This window comes from Pyxicephalus adspersus, chromosome 3 (genome assembly GCF_032062135.1).
Source record: "Pyxicephalus adspersus chromosome 3, UCB_Pads_2.0, whole genome shotgun sequence".
Lineage (NCBI taxonomy): Eukaryota > Metazoa > Chordata > Amphibia > Anura > Pyxicephalidae > Pyxicephalus > Pyxicephalus adspersus.
Window position 1 is genome coordinate 144,684,347 of NC_092860.1, and position 27,840 is coordinate 144,712,186.

The 27,840-nt window shown below is 42.6% G+C and overlaps 2 long non-coding RNA genes across 3 annotated transcripts in view; one reads left to right on the plus strand and one right to left on the minus strand.

The window, feature by feature from the left end:
• The window catches only part of LOC140327282 (uncharacterized), an 85,629-nt gene that overhangs the window by 56,281 nt on the left and 1,508 nt on the right, over positions 1 to 27,840 (plus strand). For both annotated transcript variants that reach the window (XR_011920011.1, XR_011920010.1), the window contains exon 3: positions 18,457 to 18,566. This is a non-coding gene — a long non-coding RNA (uncharacterized lncRNA). The remainder of the gene's footprint in view (positions 1 to 18,456; positions 18,567 to 27,840) is intronic.
• On the minus strand, positions 592 to 23,070 carry LOC140327281 (uncharacterized). The gene is made up of 5 exons (XR_011920009.1): positions 22,625 to 23,070; positions 21,671 to 21,835; positions 18,510 to 18,600; positions 1,280 to 1,414; positions 592 to 823 (listed from the first exon to the last, which is right to left on the minus strand). It is a non-coding gene; the product is annotated as an uncharacterized lncRNA (long non-coding RNA).

The following is a 27,840-nucleotide window of genomic DNA, read 5'->3' on the forward strand; positions in this document are numbered from 1 at the left end:
GATTATGAAATAGTGTGGAAAATTATTCTTCAGCACAGAAAATGCACTAAATAAAATCTTTAAAGCTATAATGGCAGGCTGACAAAATTCCATTACAAGTATAGGTGCATGTTTTAATGGAAGCTCTCTATATTAAATTTTTAACACTTTTAATACCCTGTAAGTGGATAATATCAATATGGAACTTACCTGGTTCAATATTAAATAGATACCGTTCACCAATTAGCTAGAAATTAAAAAAATGTAGCTGTGGCTTTTGAATTTTCACATGTACTAACATTTTAAAATGTATTTCATTCATTCTTTTTAAAGCAAATGAAGAGATATGGTGACAGAAAGATGGGTTCACATGGATTCACATATTAGTGGCGCATTACTGTAGATATATTTATGTGCATTATGACAGGACATGAATTTTGAATGAACTGCCACCATACCACAGTGGACCTATATCACTAACCACAATGACGCAATTGGATTTTTTTTTTCTCCCAGAGCAATGATGAAGTCTTATTTCCTCACACTAAATTCATAATTAAAAAAATAAAACACGTACATTGCTGGTGTCAGTGGATATAAAATATTCCTGGATGCAACTAGAAAGGAAAGACACATCAAAGTGACACTAGCTATGGTAGTTTTTAAAATGAACCCAATATCCCATTCAGCTGAACATACAGTACATCTATGTTCATTGGAAAAAAATAAACATATCAATAAACATAAAGGTACTTATTCTTACCAGTTTGTGTTCCATAGATCTTAAAATTGCACAATATAAAGTTTCCAGCGAGCAGGTAACTTGCAAACTGAGTATTCTGTCCTGTCAGGTGATATATTAGTATAGTATCACAATCTACATTAAAATACCAAATAAAATATTGTAATATATATTTCTCTAGTGGTCAGATCATTAGTGCAATTATCTAATGCGTGCCACATCCCAGTAAATAAATCCAATTTCCAAACATCACAAATAAATCGGGGGACTTTTCAGGCACATATTAAGAAACTACCCAAAAATGTAACTTTTATTTTCGCAGTTAAAATACAAGAACAAATCTCACACAAGTGAATAGATATTGATTAAAAAAAACAATTTTCCATATCAATTATGGTTTAGCATAGTCAAGCAGTTTCTTGTTTTGACTCGGGTAATTCCCGCTTCCTCAGGAAAAATGTTGAGACCTATCAATTCAATAGATTCACCATTTCTAATTTATGAACAATAGAACTTTTGTGTTTCAATTTGTATAATTCAAATTAACATATTACCTACCAATTTAATGAAAGTTCTAACAAAGCCACTCAAAGATGGATGTCTCCTCCAAGAAAAGAAAAGTGCAGATCGTAAGCCGGAGAACAGCAAAAACCGAAACCAGGAATGACCAAATTGGACCTCCTAGGGTTCCACCTAAAAATATTTAAATTTCATATTTATTAATCTATAGCAAGCTTTAAAAAACATATACATTTTCAAACTAGAATAATGCACATAATTTTGGTTTAGGATAGTACATTTTAAGGTTTTTTTCCTTCATATCGAAATGCATGTATTGTATATGCATATATGTACTGTATATATTCAAGTGTTAGGGATGATTACCAGGGTGGAAATATCAACAGCCAAAAAAGGAGAGATGTTTTTCCACTTTATATATCATCTCATAATATTCTTATTGGGAAAAAGGATTATATACATATACTACATATGCATAAAGAACTATTACCTGAGGAAGTAATATCAAATCCGATACTGTTCTCTTGCTGGATAATATGGCATAGGATTAGGGGTAAACGTCTTTTGAATAGTCATTCTTCTCTCTTTCTACCATACTGGGGTAATTCAGATCTTCCACATTTAACCCATCTTTCTTTGTTACAGAAGTGGCCAACTTTTCATGTTATGACTACACTGGTAGATAGAAATGTTCAAAGACCTCTCCAGTTCGAAACAATGGTAACTGAAAATTCTTTTTTGAGAACAGCAGTATATGTTTTTCTGCAATTACAGTCTCATATTTTAAGAGTATTGAAATCTCTTCAGTAAGGGATTGGAAAACCCCCTTGGATACTTTATTGATCAAGGGCAACCCTTTTAGAAAAGCGATAACAGAAAATTGTAAAATCATTAAAATAAATCTGGATTATTCTACTAGGAACACTAGTTTGGTTAAATGGTCTGAGCACTTTCTTGGTAGAACAACAGATTATATTTTAACAACATTGTCCAAGGCATGGTCGGTACTCCCTTCAGCAGTGTATAGGGAAATTAGACTTAAAATTTATCATGGAGTATATATTTCTCTGCAAAGAGCCTATTTGATGGGTTATATTCCAACTTCTAGATGTCCCAAATGTTTGCAAGACAAAGCGGGTTTATACCACGCTTTTTGGAATTGTCAGAAAATAAAGAGGTTTTGGAAGGAGGTTTCATACTTTATTACTTTTTATCTGATCAATCATGTTCCTTTAACTGCAGAATGGGCCATTTTAGGTACTTATAATGTGCAAGGTGGAAAAATTACAAGGGGAAGCAGAAATGTATTGGCTATCCTTTCTTTGGTGGCTAAGAAGACTATATTGCACAAATGGCTAGATCCAAACTCACCAACTTTGAGGCTTTTTAAAGAAAAATTGGACTATGTTTTTCGAATGGCCTGGATTGAGGCATCCTTGGATAAAGAATATAGGGTAGCAAAGTTTTTTGAAATTTGGGAGTCTTTAATAGACACCCAATCTTCTTCAAAAAAGAGACAGCTCAAACAATCCTTTGAAAATACTTCTTAGTATGCATTAATAGTGTTAGATAATGATCCTCCTGTGAATTTGGAGGAAGTTTGATAGAAGTGGTGGTTATTATAGATTATGATATATAAACCCAAGATATTAAAGTTATTTTATATAAGTGGTATTGGAGTATTATGTCACTGGGTTCCATATGGGAACAGCTTCCATATCAGAACCTGCCACAGCTACAACAGTAATGAAATGAGATTTATACCTCTGACCAAATCTTTCCTAGGGAAAGGTGGTGATTTAGATACAGAGCTTCTAAAAAGGGAAGCAAAATGTATATATCAATTAGGGGCCACTAAGTTTCCTGGCCTTAATGAAGTTATTAGTTACAAACCCTTTTTAGATTGAAAAAACATTTAGTTTGTTTTGCAATGTTTTGTCTTGTATTGTCTTGTTTTGTTGGGTTTTGTCTTGTTTTGTCTTGGTCTGTTTTGTTTTTGCCTTTTTGTTCGCTCTGTCAGTATGTATATTTGTCTGTTTATCCATGCATCCATTTATTGAATTGTATTGCACTTACTTATATGTAAAGCAATGTATTTCTTTAAAAGCCTACAATATTTAAAATGATCCTATTTATGTTTGTCTCTGGTACACAGGGAGTGCAAAGCCCCACAACTGCACACTACACAATGCAGGTGGCCTTGGGGTTGTTTTTGTCCAATGACAGGAAGTTCAAATGGATTTGCCTGTTTAGGACAAGTTGTGCTCTCTGTGTCCCCTGAGCGGAGTTCCTGATAAATCTGCTTTCGCAATCTGCTTTGTGCAGAGAAAACTGAGGCACGGGATCCCACCCCACGCTGCATCACAACACCGTTGGCAGCGTTATCCACGTGGAACAATTTATAGAAAAGAAGCGTTTAAGTATACATATAGCTATTCCAAAAAGTTAACAGTAATTTTTAGTAATACAATTCCATTATTTAAACATCATAAAATCAATATACAGATCTGAATGCTAGTATACATAAGTACAAACAGACTGAGAAAGTTCAACACGTTTCTCAGATCATACAGTCGCCTTCCTCAGGAACAACTACAGCCTATAATTACATAAATAATATACATTGTATCATACAAAGGCAACTGTGTATAGCTCCAACTGTCTCACACATATTACCAACCTATTATTGTATCTACAGCTGCTTCCCCACTGGAGTAGGCCAGCCGGAGACCAGTCTCCTCATATTCAGGCATAACTTGTAGAACAACAGGTTGGATGCTTTTAGGGGGTCAAAGCTCTTATAATCAAAACAGTACTTGTTAAATTGAGTTCATATTATTTTAAATAAATAAACCAAATAAAGTAAAAAAAAGTCAATAATCACTTGAAACTTTTGGTATTGGTTGATTTTATTTCTATTCCAGTCGTAAAGCCCTAGTCAGCACCAGTCCTCACCAGACACAAGTCCTCAAATCTAACACCACAGTCCTTACCTTTAGTAAGCCCCCACTCAGCCTCAGGAGACTGGTTGTGTTTCCCTGCACACAGTTGCTACAAGGACTTACTGGGCAAGGGATGGTTTCTGGGGATTGACTGTCAGCAAGCTGGGAGTGGTACCAGCAGTACCAAAATTCCAACAGAGACAAGTCCAGAATAGAGAGTCAGAGGTCATACACAGAATCTCCATCCACCAAACGAAGAACACAAGAGCAAAACACAATCAGAGTTGGGGTCACAGGCAAAAAGTCTGTCCAGGCTGCATACAAATGATACCTCAGAAACAGGCAGGGTCAGCAACAGTAAATCACACAACTTCACACCAGCAGCAAGTCAGCTTGGCTATATGTTACAACAGGCACTGGTGACTGGGAGCAGGTAGGCTATAAAGTCCCAGCAGCCGATGGCAGTGCAGGACTGAGTCAGGAGCTGATCAGCTTGTTAAATTCCTTTCAGCTGTGCATTACCTAACAATGGATAAACATTTAAAAAATAAAATAGGACAGACAATGCTTGCCAAGGTACAATTTTCTGCTACTGTTAGTCAGAGGTAGTGGTTAGAGTTAATAAGGTCAGAGAGAAGTTAAAACCAAAGAAAAAGGGGCAGACAGTGCTTGCCAAGATGACATTTTTGCCACTGCATTTCAGGTACAGAGCACTGAGCTAATAAGGACAGATAGGATAAAAAAGTAAAATCAATAATTTCCAGTTATATGCAAGGTTTTTTACAAATACAAAAGTTCCAAACCACCTTGTCCTTTTTCAGAAAATGGCAGGCAAAATGACAGCAGGCAAATAGGATTTTTGCCCGATGGACAGCATCCAGAAGGCAGCATAAACATTAGGACATTGAGAAAGGGTGAACTCAACCCACTAGCAACAGTCTCTGTAGTCAAAATGGCAGGAGAACGAAATTGCTTTATTTAATGTACAAACCCCTATTTAATGTAACTATCGCTGCTAATTGCTAGCTGGCATCATTACCTGGATGACATGTTAGGAATGCCACCCATAATGTGGTTTTCCAGAAAATTGCAGGCAAAGTGACAGTAGGCAAATAGGATTTTTGCATGATGGAGAGCATCCAGAAGGCAGTATAAACATTGGGACATTGAGGAAGGGTGAACTCAACCCACTGGCAACAGTCTCTGCTGTCAAAATGCCACCCAGAAGTGTGTAATACAATTTTTGTGAATGGAGTACTGACAGGCGGCAGCAGCAGGAGGAGGCAGTGTGTCCTAAGACGGAGCATGGACCGCATTAGTAACTGGCATCTAGAGCTCGGTCTAGTGCACCACCAATGCAAACCAGAAGTGTACAATTTTAGTGAATGGAGTACTGAGAGGCAGCAGCAGCAACAGCAGGAGGAGGAGGAGGAGGTGTTGGGCCCTGAGCCGGAGAGGGGACCGCATTGGTAACTGGCATCTAGAGCTGGGTGTAGTGCATCGTCAATGCCACCCAGAAGTGTACAATTTTAGTGAACGGAGTACAGACAGGCGGCAGCAGCAACATCAGGAGGAGGAGGTGATGGGCCCTAAGATGGAGCAGGGACTGCATTGGTAACTGGCATCTAGAGCTGAGTGTAGTTCATCGCCAATGCCACCCAGAAGTGTGTAATACAATTTTAGTGAATGGAGTACTGACAGGCGGCAGCAGCAGCAACAAGAGGAGGCGGTGGGCCCTGAGATGGAGTGGGGACCCCATTGGTAACTGGCATCTAGACCTGGGTGTAGTGGATCATCAATGCCACCTAGAAGTGTACAATTTTAGTGAATAGAGCACTGACAGGCCTCAGCAGCAGCAGGAGGAGGCGGTGGGCCCTGAGATAGAGCGTGGACAGCATTGGTAACCGGCATCTAGAGCTGGGTGTAGTGCATCATCACATTTTAGTGAATTGAGTACTGACAGGCTGCAGCAGCAATAGCAGGAGGAGGAGGCAGTGGGCCCTGAGATGAAGCAGGGAGCCCATTGGCAACTGGCATCCAGAGCTGGGTGTATTATTGACAATGTCACTCAGAAGTGTACAATTTTAGTGAATAGAGTATTGACAGGTGGCAGCAACAGCAGGAGGAGGAGGCGGTGGGCCCTGAGACAGAGCGGGGACCGCATTGGTAACTGGCTTTTAGAGCTGGGTGTGGTCCATCGTCAATGCCACCCAGAAGTGTGTAATACAAATATCTGAAATTTGTGAAGGGTCAGACCAAGATGTTTTGTGTGCCAGCACTGTTGCTGTGGTCTGTGGTGCCGGAAGCGGTAGGAAGGTGGACAATATTGCAAGTTTGCATCATGAAGTGGATGACATTAATGCCAACCCTCGATCTTACAATACTTAGCTGAAAAATCAGTGTGGCAGTACTGGGGGTTTTCATTAGCAGTTTGTTAGCCTCCCATAAGCAGCAGAAATAAAGTAAAGTAAATTGCTAGCTGGCACAATGACATGCCACCCCTGGACGTTGCAATAACTAGCAGAAAAATTCAACCAAGGCAGGCTCAGCTGACAGTGTTTGGTGATAGGCAGTCACAGACTTAGCACAAGAGCAGTGTGGATTCACAGAGGCATCTTGGTTGGCCAGTAAGTACTTGTGTCAGTCAATCAGTGACATCTCCAGTAGGGATATGATAGTTGTTAGTAACCCACCTTTCGGTCATTTTCAAAAAGGTGAGGCAATTTACATTTTCCGGCGACAATCGTGATAGGTTGTCCATGACCACTCCACCATCGGCACTGAAGGTTCTTTTGGACAGAACACTGGATGCCGGGCATGAAAGAAGCTTGATGGCATACTGTGTGAACTGCGGGCAGATTTGAAGCCTGTTGACCCAAAAATTAATGGCGTCACTACTGTCAGGACAGCCATCCCTTTCATAACTGCTGTTGTCAACACCACCACCAGCCAGAAAAGAGCCAACGTAATCGTGCACCATGCGCTTCATCTGTTCTCGATGGTTATGCCCCTGCACTTCACTTGTTTGAGGTGGCCGCATCCAGAAAATCCCCCCTGCCTTGGCCTAGACTTTTGGATGTGTGCAGCCTGCTACCACTACTGCTGCTGCCGCCGCTACAGGACTATACAGTGGAGACAGTGTCCGCCTGAGCTCCCTGTAAGGAATGTGGTGCGCAGAACTCCTTACACAGCCGGTTCCATATTATTCTGCTCAGGCGAGTCACCTTTTCTTTCTCTTGCACCGGGGTGGAAAGAAATTGTGACATTTTGTCTTTTTAGCGGTGATCCAGAAGGGTGGCCAGCCAGTAATCATCGCCGAATTTTGATGCTGCAAATGCGGGAGTCCCTCCGTAAGCATTGCAACATGTGGACACACATATGAAAAAGGGATTCCCTGGGCTCATCCTCCTCCTGTCCCTCAGTAGGCGCCAAAACATCCTCCTCCTCATCATCCACCTCCTCCTCTTCAAGCTGCAACAGTTCCTGTTGTTCCATCGCCCGCACAATGCCTGGGGTGTGACTGCAGAAATGCGGGTTGAACGGGTCCTGTCCAGCAGCCCCAACATTGTCTCCCTCATCATCATAATCATCTTCCTCCTCCTCTTTCTCTTGAAAATCCTGATGTTGGCCAGTGTCCCTTCTTGCTCCTCCTGATGCTGGGTATGCACAATTGAGTGTAATTTCCCCTCATCCCCCTCCCCCATTTCTTCCCCTCCTCTCCCATCAACACTTTCCATCAGGCCACACAGGATATTATCAAGCAGAAAGATGATGGGTATGACATTGTTCCAGCTCAAAGGGGGCCAGTACCTTGCACAGCGTCTCCATCTGCAGCCACTGGTCATTGGTAAAATAGCTCAGTTGTGTGGCTGTACCAAGGGCCCCACTGCTTCCATGCACCACCATTACTGACCAAGTAATAGCGGATGGCTAGCTTTTGCTCTTACAGACGCTGGAGCATGTGCAGGGTGGAGTTCCATCTAGTCACAGTGTCACAAATGCAGTGGCAGCCTCTGTTGGTGCTGGATCTTGCCAGCATGGCTGCAGATGGAGCGAGCCTGTCTCAGTAAGTCCTGCAGTCTTGGGTACGTGCAGAGGAACTTCTCCACCACCAAGTTCAGTATGTGTGCAAAGCAGGGCACATGTATTATGTGGCCCGTGCGCAGCGCGGCCACAAGGTTGGCCCCGTTGTCGCACACTACGTTGCCTGTTGTGAGCTGGGAGGACCTCAGTCAACCGTCAACCTCTCTGTGCAAAGCGCGTTTCAGCACTGCCTGCCATGTAAACCTATGGGAAGGTTAGTAAATATAAAGCGCTTACCTGATCCGCCGGCGTCCCGCGCCGTTCATCGCTGCGATCTCCGTCTTCTTCCTTTTTCCTCCGGTCGGCTTCTGCACACGATGAGTCATCGGGGAGTTCCTGGTGACATCGGTGCGTGTGTACGTTGCCGGCGGGGCGGGGCGGGAAATTCAAAATCCATTTGTATTGCATTCAATACAAAATACCTGTAATAACTGGATTTATATGTGTAAAAGCAGTACATTATTTTCAAGAACATTTATTTTACAGTATATATAACAGAATGAGTATAATGTGTATTTAAAAAAAAAAATAAATAAAAAAAATTATTATTTTTTTTTAATATATAGATTTTTTAATTTATTCAGTTTATCGTTTTTACATGACATGTTTCAAACTTTATTATACTCATACTATTATAATATACTGTAAAATAAATTTTCATGAAAAACAATGTACTGCTTTTAGGCATATAAAACCGGAAGCAAATATAGCCGTGCAAATGTGCCTTACAAACTTGCCCTTCCCCTTAATTCCAATCTGCCACCCCCTAAAATACCCCCACATTCAAATCCCCCCACCAATGAATTACCACTCAAAGCATTGCTTAAATGGCCTTTTATTAACAGAATTATAGCCAAAATTAATTTAATATCAAATAAAATATAAATAACAATATAAACAATAAAACAGTATAAATAAACACACATACATAGAATAACCAATATAACTTAATAACACCATAATAAAGAATAAGTACCAGATAAACAATAATAAATCCTAACCATTTTGGGCCCAACCACCTTTTTTGGGGTCTGCACCTTAAAGACAGGTACTCCCAGCTTGGGAACGAATATATCCTTTTCTTGTGCAGACCCCCCCCCCCCCCCCCCCCACAACACTTTACCAGACCATTAACCCAAACCAGGGATTCTATACCAAAGATAGAACCCTAACCAAAATATTGCCACCAGCACACTCCCCCCCGAGGACTTCAACCGCCACAGCGCCAGAATTGGGACACCTCACACTTGAGCACTCCTCCAAACCTGCAATGCCTGCTGAATTCCATCCTGAAGCCCAAGAAACCATCAATCGGTCCCCACATCCGTCAGATGCACACCATCAGACCGCAAATATAAATCAGTGTCCACCTCCAATTCCCTGTGCCTAATTACCAAGTCCCCATTTCGAACCACAAACCGTCCTATATCCTTATTTAACTTTCTACGGGCATTAATCAAATGCTCTACCAACCTGACCCCCCTCAAATATAACCTACCCACCATATCAGACCATAGCACCAGTAATTGTGGAAAGGTTTCCGCAAAGGCAGAAAATCCCATTTAATATCAGCGACCAATTCCCGCACCGGCCTTACTCCCAGATCATTCCCACCCACATGAATAACCAAAATATCCGGCAACCGATCCAATCTTACAAAGCGATGGACCTCTGGCAAGACCCTGCTCCATTGCAAACCCGGTACACCGAGCCACCGAAGCAGACCCGCTGCACAAGGGATGTCCAGCTGCCTTCTATCCAAACGAACAGCCCCTGTCCTTGCACCCCTGCAAACATAGGAATCACCTACGATCCATTGCAAAACTGGGGGAACCGCCTGCAAAAAGAACAAAAATTGAATATCCACCCCATGAAGAAACAACACCCTGACAGAACTGGAATCCCACGAACCAACTCACCAAACAAGACAAACCACCCAAGAGTATGCCAAAGAACAACAAAACCACTGGCCCAACTACACACAATCCAACCACAACACCACCCTCAACCTACGGCACCACCAGATGCGGGCGAATATACAACCGAAAGCGCTCAAAGACTCCCACATCCTCCCCCAAGCCCCACCGGGCCGCTTCCGTTGCCGCTCCAATCCGGAAGGAATGAGAAGAAAACTCTATTTCATTAAACCCTTCCGCCTTCAAACATTTGCGAAAAACCACCAAAAAATGGTACCTGGACAGGGCCTGCTCATTTTCATGAACCAAAAACGGGCCTCCACCCCTTTGGCTGCACCCTCAAGAAATCATCAACTGCCTCCACAGGGCACGCTACCCCCCCAATCAACTCTTGCCAACACCACGCTAAAACCCTTCTTGAACTGTTCAGTTTTGGACCTAGCAATCCATAGAGTCACCTTCTCTCTGCTCCACTCCACTTCCCGAAACTGCAACCCACCCGGACTATTTGTCGTGCACCAAAAAAGCTAATACAAAGGCCACCATAAAAAACCCAGCTTCAAATCCAGAAACACAAACCTCACCCAACCTTCCCAAAACTGCCCACAAAACGGAAAAAGACACCGGCCGCCGCCTATCCGCCACCTTTTTTCCTTTCTTGTAACCAATTAGAACCTGCTGGACCAAAACCTCCTTGGTAATGTCCTGTAAACCAAACAACTTAAACAAAAATGCCAAAGCAGCCAATTTACGGGACACAACCGAGAGAGACCGGCAAAAAAAGCACCGGCAAAAAAAATATAACAACATTGAAATCCTATCACGCTCCCCTCCTTCTCCCCCAATGGGTGCACAAATACGAAACCACTCCTCCCAAACAGCCGAATAAGCTGCCCAAGTAGACTGACTTACGGACCGCCGAACCATACACGCTAGGAGTCTAAGGTGATCCTCCACAATTCTGGCGGGCCACTCACTCCCTGCTGAGCCGCTCCTGGCGCCAACTGCCGAAACCGATCCCACTGAAATCGAGACAAGGCATTTGCAATGTTATTCTCCAAACCAGGCACGTGCACCGCCCCAACAGCAACGTTCCACCTCAAACACCTCAGTACTAAATGTTGCATTAGGCGAACCACTGACCCTGACGAGGCTGTAAGAGTTCACCGCCTGGACCAACACCAAGTATCGCAACAAAAACGGATCTTCTTGTTCGTCAATGTGGCCCCCCAAATCTCAATCACCACCACGATGGGGAATAACAAGCCAGCCTCCACCCATGCCACCGGCCAAGCCTCCGCGCTTCAAGCCCCGTGTAAATAGGGGCCATAACCCACAGCCCCCGCTGCTTCAGTGAAGAGCTCCAGCTCCGCACGAACTACTGGCCCATCCATCCACACCGACCGCCCTTTGTAACCCTCAAGAAATTCATGCCACACTGCCAAATCTGCCTTTAGCTTTTTAATCAGACAAATAAAATGGATCGGGCGCCGTACACCAGCCGTTGCAGCTGCCAACCTCCTCGCAAAAATCGGCCCCATTGGCATTATCCTACACGCGAAGTGTAACTTACCCAACAGAGACTGGAGCTCCTTCAGCTGCAGCTTGTTCCTGCCCCCCGCGGGCACCACCTCGTCAACTAGTCCGCCCAGCTTATCCTCCGGCAATCTACACTGAATCGCTTCATTGTCAATCACAATACCCAGGAAAACTAGTTTGGTTGCCGGCCCTTTGTCTTGTCGGCCGCCAACAGAACCCCAATCTTTCCGCAACATACTGCAATGACCCCAAGAGGACCTGACACACCTATGAATTGGCTGGACCAATGCAAAGGAAGTTATCCAAATAGTGAATCACGGAAGAGACCTCACGTCACATCCCTCACGACCCACTCCAGAAAAGTACTGAAAGTTTCAAAGCGAGCGCATGACAAAGAGAAACCCATGGGCTGACACCTATTTACATAAAATGCCCCCTGCCATGCGCACCCCAGAAAAGGCTGGTTTCCGAGGTGCACTGGTAGCAACCGGAAAGCTGCCTTAATGTCCACCTTTACTAGTAATGCACCTTTGCCATAACATCTGACCCACTTTAGCGCACGGTCAAAAGAAGTGTAGGACACGAAACACAGTTCCGGGTCAATGGCCACATTGACAGAGCCCCCCAAGGGGTAAGATAAGTGGTGTATGAGCCTGAACTTGTTCAGCTCCTTCTTGGGAACCACCCCCAAAGATGACACCACCAAATCCGCCACTGGGGGCTTGGTAAATGGGCCCCCCATTCTACCCAACTTCACCTCCATATTTAGCTTCACCTCTGGCGGCTCCAAAACCGACCTCAGATTCCTAGCCCGAGCCAGAAATACAAAAACCCTCCTTGCAACCAATTTCCAACAGTTCTGCCGCCGCCCTGTCCAGATTTAGAATCTATTTAGAAAGGGTAGCATTCTTTCTACCATCACCGGTGTCCTCCATTTTTCAGCTAAGTCACAGGGCCAGCCCTTCCCCGGTTTGAAACATCTGGCAAGGCCGTGGGCCCCACTGCACCCAGAGCATTCATGCCAGAAGCGACAGGCAGCGCCAAATCTGCATGTGCCCTTGTTGAATTGCCAGCAGACACCACTTTTCCGAAGGGCCGGGGTCCCAAGGGGAACTTGACCCCCGCCCCCCCCCCCTGGAAAGGGCGAACTTACCACTTTCACGGGCGTCATCAGCTTCATCCAGAGACTGATATCTTTGTGATCCCACCGAATGGACGGACGTACATCCTTGCCCTGCCTAAACTGTTCGCCATGGGGCAGCCACGCCAGCCCGCCGTACACCCTATGGGCCTCTCAGATGGCATCGAGATAACAGAACAGAGCCGAACAATGCTCAAATGCCTTTTCTTCAATAGCCAAAATGGCTAACGCCTGCAGCCAATTGGCAAGTGTCCTGGGTATCATCCAAAAGCACCTTTGTTCCTCTTCCCCTTTTTTCTACTCACCAATACCTCGATCCTGATTGAAGCGCTCCAGCGGCAATAAAGAGAATATATCCACAAAATCCCCTTGCCAAATTTTTTCCCACACTTACCAGGTCACTAGTGGACTCTGCACCAGCCAGCGACGACTCCTGCTATTCCAGATCCAAGGCTTCAACCCCAACCGCTTTCTTGCTTTTCTTTTCCAGCCCAGAACCCCTCTCCAAAACCGGTGAGGGCACCGGCTTGAAACCTCCCAACCCCCGGACTTCCAACAGGGCCCTCTGCACATTCACCCTCCAGGCGAGACATTGTCCAGCTGCCTACCGCAGCCCTTCAAAGGCCCTCCATTCTTCCAGCCCGCACCACACCAGCACCCCCAGGGGCAGACAACCCCACTTTAGCCCATTCAGGGCCATGAGCCTCCTGACTGAGGCCTTCCAGGCCAGCCTCAGGCCTACCCAGCGCTGCTGGGCTCCTCCCAGAATGACCCGGCCTGAGAAGTGCCAGAGCCTGCAGGCCTGACTGCCATGTTTCCGGAGCCCACCGGTCCGGCGGCCATATTGCCAGAGCCAGCAGGTCAGGCAGCCATCTTGCCTGTGCCCACAGTTCCAAAGGCCATCTTGGCGGAGCCCAACAGCTCTGCCGCCATTTTCTTGTGGGCCCACCCAGCCACGAGGCCAGTCTGCTCCTTCACCACATTAGCAGAGCCCAGCCGACCCGCAGCAGCATCCCCAGAGCCCGACATCCTTCCTGTCCTAACTCTGGAGCCCCGCAGCACTTCCACCGACCTGCAGCTGCCCTCTCCATCTTCCACCCAACCAGATCCATGAGGCCTGGCACCGCCATCCACAGCTCTAGTCCCGCTGCTCTGTTCCAGGAGAGAGACAGAGGCAGGTGCTCACCTGCCAACCTGGACCCCGAGCCTCGGCAGCGATCTGCAACTATGCGAGCAGCTCCTCAGCCTCAGCCGTAAGGTAAGCACTAGATAACTATGTTTGTGAAAATCTGGACAAAAACTTATCCTGAACGCTGTCTCGCTCTGAAAGGGGGGTCCCTCCTCCTCCTGTCCATTTTAACTACTCTTGCCCCTCCTTAAACCTCCTCCCCCTACTTCCCCCTCCCTTTCCTCTAGCTCGCTCTTGGGAATTGAGGAAGACGTTTTCAGGAACAAGTTTATTTATAGACTAAATAAGGATGGGAGGTGCATTGTGGCGGATTTTAGTGCCACATACTTTGATTTACAGGACATCTTTTTTACAAAATCAGTTGGTGCTGTCATTTTAAATGTGTCATTTTAAATGTGTATAAAACTCTAATAAAGCCTGGTTCAATTTGCTCCAACAGGAGAAAAAAAAATTCCTGATCCTATGAGGCAAACGGATTTTCCTTGAATTAACAGTCTCTGTTAGCTTTACTTTAAAAACTTTAATACCAAGTAATATTCTGTGCTTCTAGAAAAGCATCCACTTTTTTTCTTAAAGCAATCAATAAAACATTTCACATGTCCATATTTTCACAGACCTTACTTTATAGAATCTCTTTTGTATGCAGAGATTAAATTACTTTTCCTCCAGACAGAAAGAGTGCCCTCTTGTTCCTTGTAATGATCTGAAAGTGAAAAATTGGGAAGAGAGTTCTCCATATGGACTATTTATATATTTATACAGGGTGATCATATCCCCCCTTAAATGTCTCTTCTCAAGGAAGAATAGATTCAGTTCAGCTACTTTCTTCTGATAGCTGAGCTCCTCCATTCCTTTTAATCATTTAGTTGCCCTTCTCTGCATTCTCTCCAATCACACAATGTCCAAGTCTTGGACTTGAATAGTTATATTTTAATAAAGGAAATTGTTATTAATATTGTTAGCCGGTATAAAAAAAGTTACTATTGAAATTTAACCCAGAAGGGTACAAATAGAGAAGGAGGCATAAGATTTTTTTTTAAATAAAATTAAAAAAAAAATAATATGCATCTGTTTTTATTATAGGCTTGTTTGTTTCCATATGAAAATGTTTTATATCTAATATAAAGGAAAGAAGAGAAGGAAAAATTTCCTCTATTTTTTCAATAAATTTCAAAGTTGGTCCGTGACTTTGTCTAAGTTTTTAATTTTGGCCCACTCACTGTGCATTTGAGTTTGACACCCCTGCTCTAGAACCTTTCCAATAATGGACATTAAACTAACTGGTCTGTAGTTACCTGGTAATGATTTTGCTCCCTTTTTGAAGGTAGGAATCACATTGTCCCTACATCAATCCATCAGTACCTTGCCAGTAACTAAAGAGTCTCTAAAAATTAGAAATATTGACTTTGCAATAACCAACTTCAGCTCTTTGAGGACAGGTATATGTAATCCATCGGGTCCTGGTGCTTTGTCAATTTTAATTTTTCCCAGCTGTTTCTCAATCATATCAATTCTTAGCCATTGTGACTTATTTAAGGCAGTGACATTACTATTGTGATCTTTGACATGGAGCTCTGCCATTTTTCTTTGTGTACACAGAGCTAAAAATGTGTTTAGTAAATCTGCCTCGTCTTTATCCTCAGTTACCAACTAAGGGACATCCTTTAAAGGGCCTACATGCTCAGATCTGATATTTTTGCTATTAATAGATTTAAAACATTTTTTGAGGTTTGCCCTACTTTCCTTTGCAATTTGTCTTTCATTTTGAAGTTTTGCACATTTTATCTTCCTTTTAGATCTTTTGTTATATTCTTTATAGTTTTCAAACAATGAAGGTGATCCTTCATTTTTATATTTTTGGAATCCCCTTTTATTGTTCCTTATGGCTTTTTTAACATCAGCTGTGAGCCACATAGGTTTTAATTTTAGCCTCTTAAACTTATTACCCATTGGAATATATTTTCCAGTGTGTAGAAAAGACTTGAAACAATCCCATTTCTGTTCAATGTTCTTTGAGGACAATATTGTCTCCTTCCTTAGCACTGGGGGGCCTTTAGCAGACTCCAATAATTAATTGTGTGTTATTCAACTCCACATTCAACTCCACCCATAATGCCTCAACCTCATCGCTTGTTCCATCCGCAATTTCTTCTTTCAAATTCACTTTTAGATCACATCTCACATACAGACAGACACCACCACCCTTTCGTTTGACGAAAGAGAGTATATGCAGGAATATTGGCAGCCCAGTCATGCCAAGAACAAAGCCAGGATTCACCAATGCCAACTAAGTCATAACTCTCCTCACTCATTAAGGCTTCCAACTCCCCTATTTTGTTTGCTAGACATCTAGTATCGATGAACAGGCACGTTAAACCATTGCTGCTTTTACCATGATTGTTTGCCAAATCCTTCTGTTTTTCAGTAGAACTAGTACTGCACAATCCAATTTTTGTAACATGGGAAGGTCCTTACACTTGTCCATAACCCTCCCCCCAACTATCGTTAATCCACCCTCCACTAGTGTCTGACCCCTGAATAAACTTTCTGCCACTTTTTTTAACTGTCCCACCCCCCTATGTCCTAGTTTAAATATCCCCCCACCATTCCCCTAAATCTTTCCCCTACCACAGCAGACCCCTTTTCATGAAAAGTCAACCCAAACCCTTCCCTTTTGCACCAGGACTTTAGCCATTCATTTAGCTGTCCAAGCTCCCACTGCCCTTCCTGTGTTGCGCATGGCACAGGCAATATTCCAGAGAATATAACCTTGGAGGTCCTTTCCTTTAACTTGAAACCTAGTTCTTTATACTGATTTGTAAGGATCCTCTATCTTCCATCTATCTTGTCATTGGTTCCAACATGGACCAAGACAGCTGGTTCCTGTCCAGCCCCTCCCAGTAATTTGTCTACTCGGTCCACCACATGCCGAACCCTGGCACCAGGGAGACAGCAAACCATTCCGTTGAAGGGATCCAGGTGAAAAACTATTCTATCTGTCCCCCCTGATCATAGAATCCCCTATGACTACCGATTGTGTTTTCCTTCCTGTGTTTCCCTTCCCACCACTATTAGATGTGCTTCTCCCCTGGCTGTTAGGGGTAGCAGTAACATCTAGAGTTGCCACCACTGGGTCTGCCACCTGTACATGTTCACATAACTTTTCAAACATGTTGGGGTGCTCAAACACAGGGCTGGCCTTTCTTTATGGAAGCTTCCACCACTCCCTCTAGTTACAGTTACCCAACTCCATACATGCTCATCCTGGTTAACCTCTCCACCCTCTACATCTAAGCCATTAGTGACCAGGAGACAAATGTGGATCCTTCTCTGCAAAAGTGGCTGGTGCGTTTTTTAACTGATAGAACACAGTTCACGCCCACTTAGCAGGCTCCTGCTTTCACTCACAACTATGCGCATCAGGCTCCTGTAGTTTGACGCACAACTATGTGCATCAAACAACAGTTTTAATAAGACATTTTTGCTGTTTTCAGCTTTTAAACAATTCATAAAAAGGAACTGCTTCGAAACAATCATAATCGACTTGTTAAATTGGAGGTCTGTTGGATCACCCAAGGTTAAAACTTCCTGGGAGATTGTAAAGGAGATCACAGAAACAAACCCCCATAAAAAAACGACATTTTTTTAAAATAAACACATTTGCTAAAACGTCACATTAAATTATAAGGACCACAATTATAAGGACCATAAGGACCACTAAATTTACATTACAAAAAAAACAAACATTTCAACCTACATTTCCATATAAAGGCTTTATATTTCCTTATAAAGCCAAAATGGTTAAAAAATGGCCCAAGAAATATTGCATTCAAAAAATACTTACCAAACCAACATGCAATTTGTACCTATCAAGGGTGGAAAACTGGATTAGAAAATATTTATGCAGGACAAACATTTAAAGGTAGTAATTTAGACATATTATTGCAATTAAACAATATGGCCACAGACACAATAACATAGCATTAACATTGACTTCCTAATTGCTAAATGTGCATCGAAATATTCAAACTTTAAAAAACAAAAGCAGCTATTGTGCTAAATGGTAAGCAAAGTATGAAATATAGCAACATAGAACAAAAAGACAAAGGAAAAAGCAAGTCAGACAACACCCTCATACATGCTCATGTTTATGCTCACAGCTGATACAAATCCGCATGTAATTGGAAAGAGTGCAGTCTATGTAATTTGGCTGTTTGTTTTTTGACAGTTTGACATTCCAAATTCATTTATTGATATGATCTTTTACATTTGTACACCAGGTAAAAGCTATCTAATAAAACATTTATTAAAACAAAGTAGGCTTTAATGTTCAAGTCATTCAATAAATGTGTGTGTTTAGTGTAACTTTTAATATTTTTAATCATTATTTTTTATATCTATGGAAGCAAAGAAGAACTTGGTTGGATGATCTAGTCCGCTGGCAAAAGCGAGGTCTCACCTGCCCGAACTCGCAAGTATTTATCTCCAGGCGGATCCTTGGGTCAGGCATCGTAAGGTAAACAGCTAAAATCAGTTAACTCTTTCCAAACCTGAAAAGAATAGGTCATTTAAAAATATGCTTATTTCTTAGCTAATATATATGTTTTAAACATTTGAACACCACAGACCTTTTTTTAGGGCTAAGTGAAAGATGTGTGCCAATAGAAAGAATGATTTTTTAGGGGAACAGTGGCTCGGAGTGCACGATCATTTCAGTTTCTGCTGGGAGAATACACCAGCGTATTCCCGACGACTGAACATTGGTTGATAAATAGGTTTTTGGCATCGCGAATACCCGTGCCCGAGCGAGCATCCGATTAGGCTTGATGAATTAGGCTCCCCATCTTGCAGCACAGCAGAAACTGAGACATAGAAACTTGTTTTAGCTGAATGTAAAACTCATTTAATAATTTTGCTAATATTATATTACTGTATGGTTACAGGTTGTATGGTACTGTATGGTACAGGCTGATTCTCTCCAGTTGGGACAAAGTAGTAATTAAAAGTGATAGGGTTGCAAAATAATAATATTAATTATATTAATCAGGATTTATATAGCCCCGAAAGGCTTACAATCTACTAGGTGGGGGAATTTAGACAGACTAGGACGGGAGATATGTACTGGTGGTAAGTAGTGATGGTTTCAAAAGACAGAAGAAGATGGTTAGGCAAGTTTGAAAAAATGGGTTTTGAGTGCTCTTTAAATGATCATAAAGTAGGAGCAAGCCCAATAGGAAGAGCAAGACCATTCCAGAGAGTTGGGGCAGCTCAAGAGAAGTTATGTATCCGTGCGTGTGATGAGGTTATCAGTGAGGAAGTCATTAGTAGGTCATTGGAGGAGCAGAGAGAGCGACTTGGGGAGTACCTTTTTACCAGGTAAGAAATGTAAGTGGGACAAGAACTGTGGAGGGATTTGAAGGCAAAGCACAGGAGCTTGAATTTGATTCTAAAGTGAAATGGAAGCTAGTGTATGTCTGCAAAGAGATGCAGTGGAAGAGGAGTGGATGGATGAGTCTGGCTGCAGCATTCATAATAGATTGTGGAGGAGAGAGTCGGGTTAGTGAAATACCAGAGAGGAGGAGGTTACAGTAGTCCAGATGAGAGATGATAAGAGCATGTATAAGGAGTTTGGTGGTCTCAGGGGACAGGTGGTTGCGGATTTTGGAGATGTTGGGTAGATGAAAGTGACAGGGCCTGGAAATGTTCTGAATTTGGGAGATGAATGAGAAGGCAGAATCAAAGGTGAAACCAAGACAACGTGCCTGAGGGGAGGGCCGAATAACAGTGTTGTTAACAGTTAGATATATGTCAGGGGGAGATGCAGAATTTGAGGGGGAGATGATGATGAGTTCTGTTTTATCCAGGGTGAGTTTCAACAAGCAGTCAGACATCCATGATGGGATTTCTGACAGGCAGCATGAGACCTTATCCAGGACTGAGGGAGACAGGTCAGGGGTGGACAGATAGATTTGAGTGTCATCAGCATACAGATGGTACTGTAAGCCAAAGGAGGATATGAGACTACCCAGAGAGGAGGTGTACAGAGAAAAGAGAACGGGTCCAAGGACTGACCTATGGGGAACACCAACAGGGAGGATAGTGGACGAGGAGGAATTACTATTGAAAGAAACCTGAAAGGAGGGGTCAGACAGATAGGAAGCAAACCAAGAGAGAGCAGTGTCACAGATACCAATGGAGGGCATGATTTGTATTAGAAGGGGGTGATCAACAGTGTCAAAAGCAGAGGAAAGATCAAGGAGAAGTAGCAGGGAAACGTTTCCTTGGGACTTAGCTCTGATAAAGTCATTGGCCACTTTAGTAAAGGCTGTTTCAGTGGAATGGGCAGCTCTAAAACCAGACTGGAGAGGGTCAAGGAGAGAGTTGGTGCTCAGGTAAATGGTTAATCCTTTGTAGAAAATGGGAGAAAGGAGATAGGACGGTAGTTCGAGGGTAGGGAGGGGTCCAGTGAGGGTTTCTTTAGGATAGGGAGAATTAAGGCATGTTTGAAGGAGGAGGGGTATTTACCAGTATAAAGGGAGAGGTTGAATAGTTCGGGTAGGGCAAGGGCCAGGGTGGAGAAATGGGCACGGAGTAGATCAAAGGTAATTGGGTCAAGCGGACAGGTAGTGAATGGAGATGATGAGAGAAGAGACTTTGTCCACAGTAACAGGGCTGGGGAGGCTAATGATGATTTACAGGTGGAAGGGGTGGGTATGGTTGGAGTGGTTTGGTGAGCAGAGATATCATGTCTCCTTTTGTCTATTTAATCTCCAAAGTAGGTGGCAATGTCCTGGGTGGAGAAGGATGTTGTGGGGGGAGCAGGTGTGGGGTTTAGTAGTGAGTCTATTGTTGAGAAGAGGTTGTGTGGGTTGGAAGCTTGTGAGGAAATGACTGCAAAGAAATAATTTTGCTTGGTGGCAGGGAGCTCTGTGTTAAAGCTTTGTAGTCCATGAAGTCAGCTCTGAGGCTAGATTTTCTCCACTTACACTCAGCGGCACTAACAGTCTTTTGTAGATGTTCGGTGTGATTGTTGTGCCAGGGTCGGGGGTTGGCAGGGAGGGGGTAGCGGAAGGTGGCAGGGGCAACTTTATCCAAAACCAAGGAAAGCGAGTGGTTTAACATGGTGGCAGCTTCATCTGGGGAGGTGATTTTGAAGAGAGCGGGGGTTAGGGATGCAAGGCAGTTTGAGAAAAGGTTTTGATCAAGGTTACAGATATCTCTCTGCCATTGAGAAGGTATGGGATGTGGCAAGGGAGGGCAAGTGTTCGATAGGTTGAAGGTGATAAGGTTGTGATCAGAAAGGGGAAATATTGAGTTGTCAAGGAGGGTGAGGTTGCAGAGTTTTGAAAATACCAGGTCTAAAGTGTGTCTGGCTATGTGTGTGGGGCCATTGATGTGCTGTGTGAGTCCAAATGAGGAGGTAATTCCGTTAGTTATCAGACTGGGGAGGACAGGGAGTAGTGCCAACAGAGAGAGAGCAGGGTGAATAATACATTTTTACAGATAATTGCGAATCATAGGCGTACATTAAACATCCAAAAATGCATTTACACAAACTTTAAGCTCTAGAGAAAGCAATTACTATTTTTGTCTTGCCATCAAAAACAAACTGTATAATACCCTGGTCTGATTTGTTTTCTTTGAGTCCTTTGCATAATGTATATAAAAGAATGTCTGGTTTATCCGTTTCTTTTTTCATGAGATTGCATTTAGAGAGAACTTTCAGATTTTCTGAAGAAAGTGGATCAGTTGAAATTTGTGTGGTCATAAATGGTCTGCATAATCCTGGAGGAAGAGAAAAAAGTTTTGTGTTCACCATAATTTTTCTTTTATTTAGAGTCCTTTTATTAGAGTCCAATGACTTGACAGTCCAATTCTTGTAACATGAAAGCAATGACAGACTTGATAACTATACTTTATCCAAAACAAAAAAGTTTTTACTTTACATATATTTTAAACTTTATTAGCATATATTCTTAAAAAGACTATAAGTTAATCAATAATTTTTAATTCTATTCTTGGTCCCTAAATGTCACTGACAGTCTAGTTCCTAGTTCTGATCTATACAATCTAATACAATTAGAAATACAATTTCATGCTCTATAAAACTGATCGTAATAAATAAAGAAACTTCTTTACATTCCCTTTGAATATTAGTGTTAGACTTTAATCAGAATCCAGGCATAAGGCATACTTGCTCCCATTTCTACATTCCTTATTCATTAGAAAAATGATATTTGTATATTTCATTTATGCATTGACCCCAATGTCTTCTTGACACACTTGTGAGGTCTTTACATGTGGGATATTAAGCTTTGGATTTTCTTTTTACTGTTTTTACATAGTAGGATAATTGAACATTGGCATTGTCACACCTCTCCCCAGTTCCATACCACTAATCAGCCCTTCTTGATATGGTCATAAACGTATACGGGCTGGTCCTGCTAAATACTAAACTTTTGGAATTTTTTGGCTTTTAGGTGCATATAATTTTGTCTTAAATGGCAGACATTGGTTATTTGCTTTTACTTCTCTCTTACCCTGCTGTTAAGTTACTTAGCTAGTACAACATACCTGGAGAGCACAGGAGCAGGACGAGTAAAACCAATATATCAAGCATCTTCATTTTTACCCACTTTTCTGAAAATAAAAATATATTAGAAATCTGAAATATGTTGAAAAGACAAAACTGACATATAACATACATATGGATTTCTGGATTCTACCATCTACCATCCCTATGGAATTCTGTATCGTATGGTCTAATATGAAAACCCAATCACACGTGTAAACTTCATCTCACTCTGTGATGCTATTTATGGTAGCCTTCCAGCATCTGGTCAATGCTACATTTAAGTCTAACATTTGCTGAATTAAACACTTGCACCATGCATGCTTCCAAGAAAAAGTTACCTAACTTGCAACAGAAAAAGCTAGATATTTTTTTTTACATTCAAGATCCAGAATTTCTAGGTGTTTACTCTAGAGAAACTCGATCAAAACTCTGAAATGCTGCAGTAGTAAAAAAAGTATCTTATTATGGTTTGTGTTAAACAGCCACATGAACTGGGTAACTCGGACATTCTCTCCTTCCGCCATTTTTCCCCTCCACAAAACAAAGGTGCATATGTAAGGAACTTACCCGCCCTGCGAGCCTGCGGTGTCCCTGGGGTTCCCAGCCACAGAGGGAGACCCCTCAGTAGCAAGCAGCATAACCAAGGCTGCTCCTCTGCTCACAGCTTGTCTGTCTCTGCAGGCGGAGGGATCGTCACTGATACCAATGGAGCGCATGATTTGTATTAGAAGGGGGTGATCAACAGCGTCAAAAGCAGAGGAAAGATCAAGGAGAAGGAGCAGGGAAAGGTTGCCTTGAGACTTTGATGTGGTCATTGGCCACTTTAGTAAGGGATGTTTCAGTGGATTGGGCAGCTCTAAAACCTGGAGAGGGTCAAGGAGAGAGTTGGTGCTCAGGTAAATGGTTAATCTTTTATAGAAAAGGCCTTCAAGAAGTTTGGAGACATATGGGAGAAGGGGGATATGACGGTAGTTAGAGGGTAGGGAGGGGTCCAGTGAGGGTTTTTTTAGGATAGGGAGAATTATGGCATGTTTGAAAGTGGAGTGGTATTTACCAGTAGAAAGGGAGAGGTTGAATAGTTTGGTTAGGGCAGGGGCCAGGGTGGAGGAATGCGCACAGAGTAGATCAGAGGTAATTAGGTCAAGGGGACAGGTAGTGGACCGAGATGATGAGAGAAGAGACTTCGTCCACACTAATAGGGCTGAGGGAGGCCAATGATAATTTACAGGTGGAAGGATGGAGTGCCTCGGTGAGCAGAGACATCATGTCTGATTTTGTCTAATTTATCACTAAAGTATCTAGCAATGTCTTGGGCAGAGACGGTTGTTGTGGGAGGAGCAGGTGTGGGGTTTAGGAGGGAGTAAATTGTTAAGAAGAGGTTGTGTGGGTTGGAAGCTTGAGAGGTAATGACTGCAGAGAAATAATTTTGCTTGATGACAGTGAGCTCAGCGGTAAAGCTTTGTAGCTTGGCTTTATAGTCCATGAAGTCGGCGCTGAGGCCAGATTTTCTCCACTTTCGCTCAGCTGCATGAACAGTCTTTTGTCACTGTTTGAAGTGGTCATTGCCCAAGGGTCCGCAGTTGGCAGGGCGGGGGTATCGGAAGGTGTCAGAGGCAACTTTATCCAAAGCCAAGGAAAGAGAGTGGTTTAACAGGGTGGCAGCTTCATCTGCGGAGGTGCTTTTGGAGAGAGCGGAGGTTAGGGACGCAAGGCAGTTTGAGTAAAGGTTGTGGTCACGGTTATGGATATCTCTCTGCCATTGACCAGGTCCGGGATATGGCAATGGGGGGGGGGCAAGAGTTCAATAGGTTGAAGGTGATAAGGTTGTTAATAACAAATAATAAGGAGTTTGGAAAATACCAGGTATAAAGTGTGTCCGGCTATGTGTGTGGGGCCATTGATGTTCTGAGTGAGTACAAATGAGGAGGTAATGGAGAGCAGTTTGGCTGAGGAAGGATGGTTGGGCTCATCCACTGCAACATTAAAGTCACCAAAGATGAGGGTGGGCAGGTCATTGGAAAGAATGTGTGGGAGCCAGGAGTACTGCTCATTTGATTGATCTAACCACTAATCAGTGCATGCAGGGCAATGTTGTTTTATTTGCTGTAACAATCTGCTTTAAATAATGTAGTACTAATTATGAAATGGAGTTGTGAAAGGTAAAAACTTTTCAGAAAATGTACTAAAAAAAAACCTTCAAAAAACGGGAATCTCACAGGGTTCTATTAGAAATATAGATCCATGTTTTATGGGAAATTCCTCATCATTTGGATAAACTTGTTTTCACCAGGGGATAATTTAAGTGATTGTGGCAAAATTACTAAAATTTTTCTGCATTACAAAATAAATTTTGCTCACTGGTTGTTCGGGGAAAATATTTTTTGTCAATAGAATTTGAATCTGTAAGCTATGTTAAAGTTTTCAATTTTTTTGATTCCTAATAAAAGTAATGACTCAATAAGTGTCAGATGGATGTGTTTTTGAAAATGCCCTTACTGATTGCATAGATTAAGGTTGGGTTGACATAAGTGTGATTCACTACTGTACATATGGCAATGTGTAAGGTAGGTTCCTTATTTTGAATTACCTTCATTGTGCCACAGAGCCAAATACCAAACCACAATTTCATTGCAATGGAGCTTACTTAGACCAACAATAAGATTTAATTTACTCTTGCTTATAAAAATATTTCTTAAAATTGTTGGTGTCAGTGCAATTGGAATGATGTCCTTAATACTATAATTGTCCCCGTACAGACTAGGGCACTTAGTAAGCATGTGGTGTTGCGTTTAAACATTATATTCACTATCATATGGCAGCACCAGTTTCTTTTTAAAATAAATGCCATCACAAGGAGGAATACAAAGAATCTTAGGCTTAAGATCCAACCCATTCTAGCTATATTATATACAGAAGTAACTACAATTTTGTAAAGGGTCCCAATGACAATGGACAGTGTGATCAAGGAAAAGTACGCCAGGCTGGAAAGGGTCAAGGAGAGAGTTGGTGCTCAGGTAATCGGTGAGCGTTTTGTAGACAAGGCACTCAAGAAGTTTGGAAATATATGGGAGAGGGGCGATAGAACTGTAGCTAGCAAGTATGGAGGGGGTCTAATGAGGGTTTCTTCAGGATGGGGAGATAAATGGCATGTTTGAAAGCGGAGGGATAGTTACCAGTAGAAAGGGAGAGGTTGAATAGTTCGGTTAGGGCGGGGGCCAGGGTGGAGGAATGGGCACGGAGTAGATAAGAGGGAATTGGGTCAAGCAGACAGGTAGTAGATGCAGATGATTAGAGAGGGGACTTAATCCAGAGAAAGAGGACTGAGGGAGGACAGTGATGATTTACAGGTGGAAGGGGTGGGTATGGTTGGAGTGGCCTTGTGAACAGAGACATCATATCTGATTTTGTCAATTTTATCTCTAAAGTAGCTGGTAATGTCTTGAGCAGAGAAGGATGTTGTGGGGGGAGCAGGTGTGGGGTTTAGGAGGGAGTCAATTGTTGAGAAGGGGCTGCATGGGTTGGAAGCTTGAGAGGAAATGACAGCGGAGAAATAATTTTGCTTGGTGACAGTGAGTTCAGTGTTGTAGTCTGGTTTAGTAGTCCATGATGTCCACGCTGAGGCCAGATTTCCTCCACTTGCACTCAACTGCATGAACAGTCTTTTGTAGATGTTTGGTGTGAATGATATGCCAGGGTCGGGGATTAGCAGGACGGAGGTAGCGGAAGGTGGCAGGGGCAACTTTATCCAGAGCCAGGGAGAGAGTGTGGTTGAACCGACTGGCAGCTTTGTCCGGAGATGTGATTTAGAATGGTTGGGGGTTAGGGACGTAAGGCAGTTTCAGAATAGGTTGTGGACAAGTTTACGGATATCTCTCTGCCATTGACTGGGACTGGGATGTGTTAAAGGGGGCAAGAGTTCCATAGGTTCAAGGTGATAAGGTTGTGATCAGAAAGGGAAATGGCAAGTTGTCAAGGAGGATGAGGTTGCAGAGTTTTGACAATACCAGGTCGAAAGTATGTCCAGCATATTCTCTCCAACAGGCCCTCCAATTACAGTAAGAACTGATAGAAATTCTATTCCTTCCCCACTTTGTTCAAAACTAAAAACACAAAAACATACGAGTAATGCAGATAGATTTTAAAAGGTGGGCATTCCTTACACTATCTTTTATGGGACGAGTGGCCCAAATTAAAATGATCACCTTTCCCAGGTTACTATTCCTTTTCCAAATGCTTACAATTTTCTTACCAACCAAAGATTTAAATTGCATTACCTTTTTGTTTCGCTCATTTATATGTGGCTCTCTATAATCAGGCAGTATTGTTACGTATCTTAAAAGACTGGATACACGGCACATCCTTTTATACAAATTTGCGGGTGGATTTCTCTTTATATCCTTCCCAGAATCCCATGGCTATTTTACATACCCACATGTATGCCGGAGGCGATACAATTGAACCCTTTAATTTATTTTATGTGGAAACTCTGTCACTAATGCCCATACTTCATTATATCTACCCCTGGCAGGCAATGCTGATTATACACCTGGATATGCTTCCTTATTGCTAATGACATGGGCCAAGCGAGGTCTTACCTCATTCAGATTACTTATTAAGCCTGACACTCACAAGGTATACTATTTTCTAGAACTAAAAAATCGGTTCCCTTTTATGGCGGACAGTATTTTTTTACTAATTCAAGTGAGGGTGTATGCAGTAAGAACTGTTGGACAATAAGCCCCTCGTGATTGGGATAATCCACTAGATAATATGTTACTGTCCCCTCAGGTCCCCACAAAAGCTATCTCTAAACTTTATGAGTTTCTCTGAACTGATTTAAACTATGAAACTTCTAGGGTGAGTATGGAAAAGTGGCAGACACATTTTCCTAATTTACCGGTCTCAAAAATCCTACAAATGTACAGACTATCCTGGAAGGCTATTCCGGTAGTTCAGTATAGAGTAAAGTTCTTTCAACTCTTTTATAGGAACTACATCTCACTTCAAAGAGCCTATCATATGAGTCTCTCAGATGGGAGTGCATGTTTTAAATGTGGAGCCCAAACGGCTACACTTTATCATAATTTCTAGGAATGCCCCCTTATTAAGCAATTTTGGAGGCAAGTGGTACAAAATATTCATAGATATTTATTGATTTTTATATAACATTCACCACAGAATGGGTAGTTTTTGGTTTGGTGGAATTAAGGGGCAT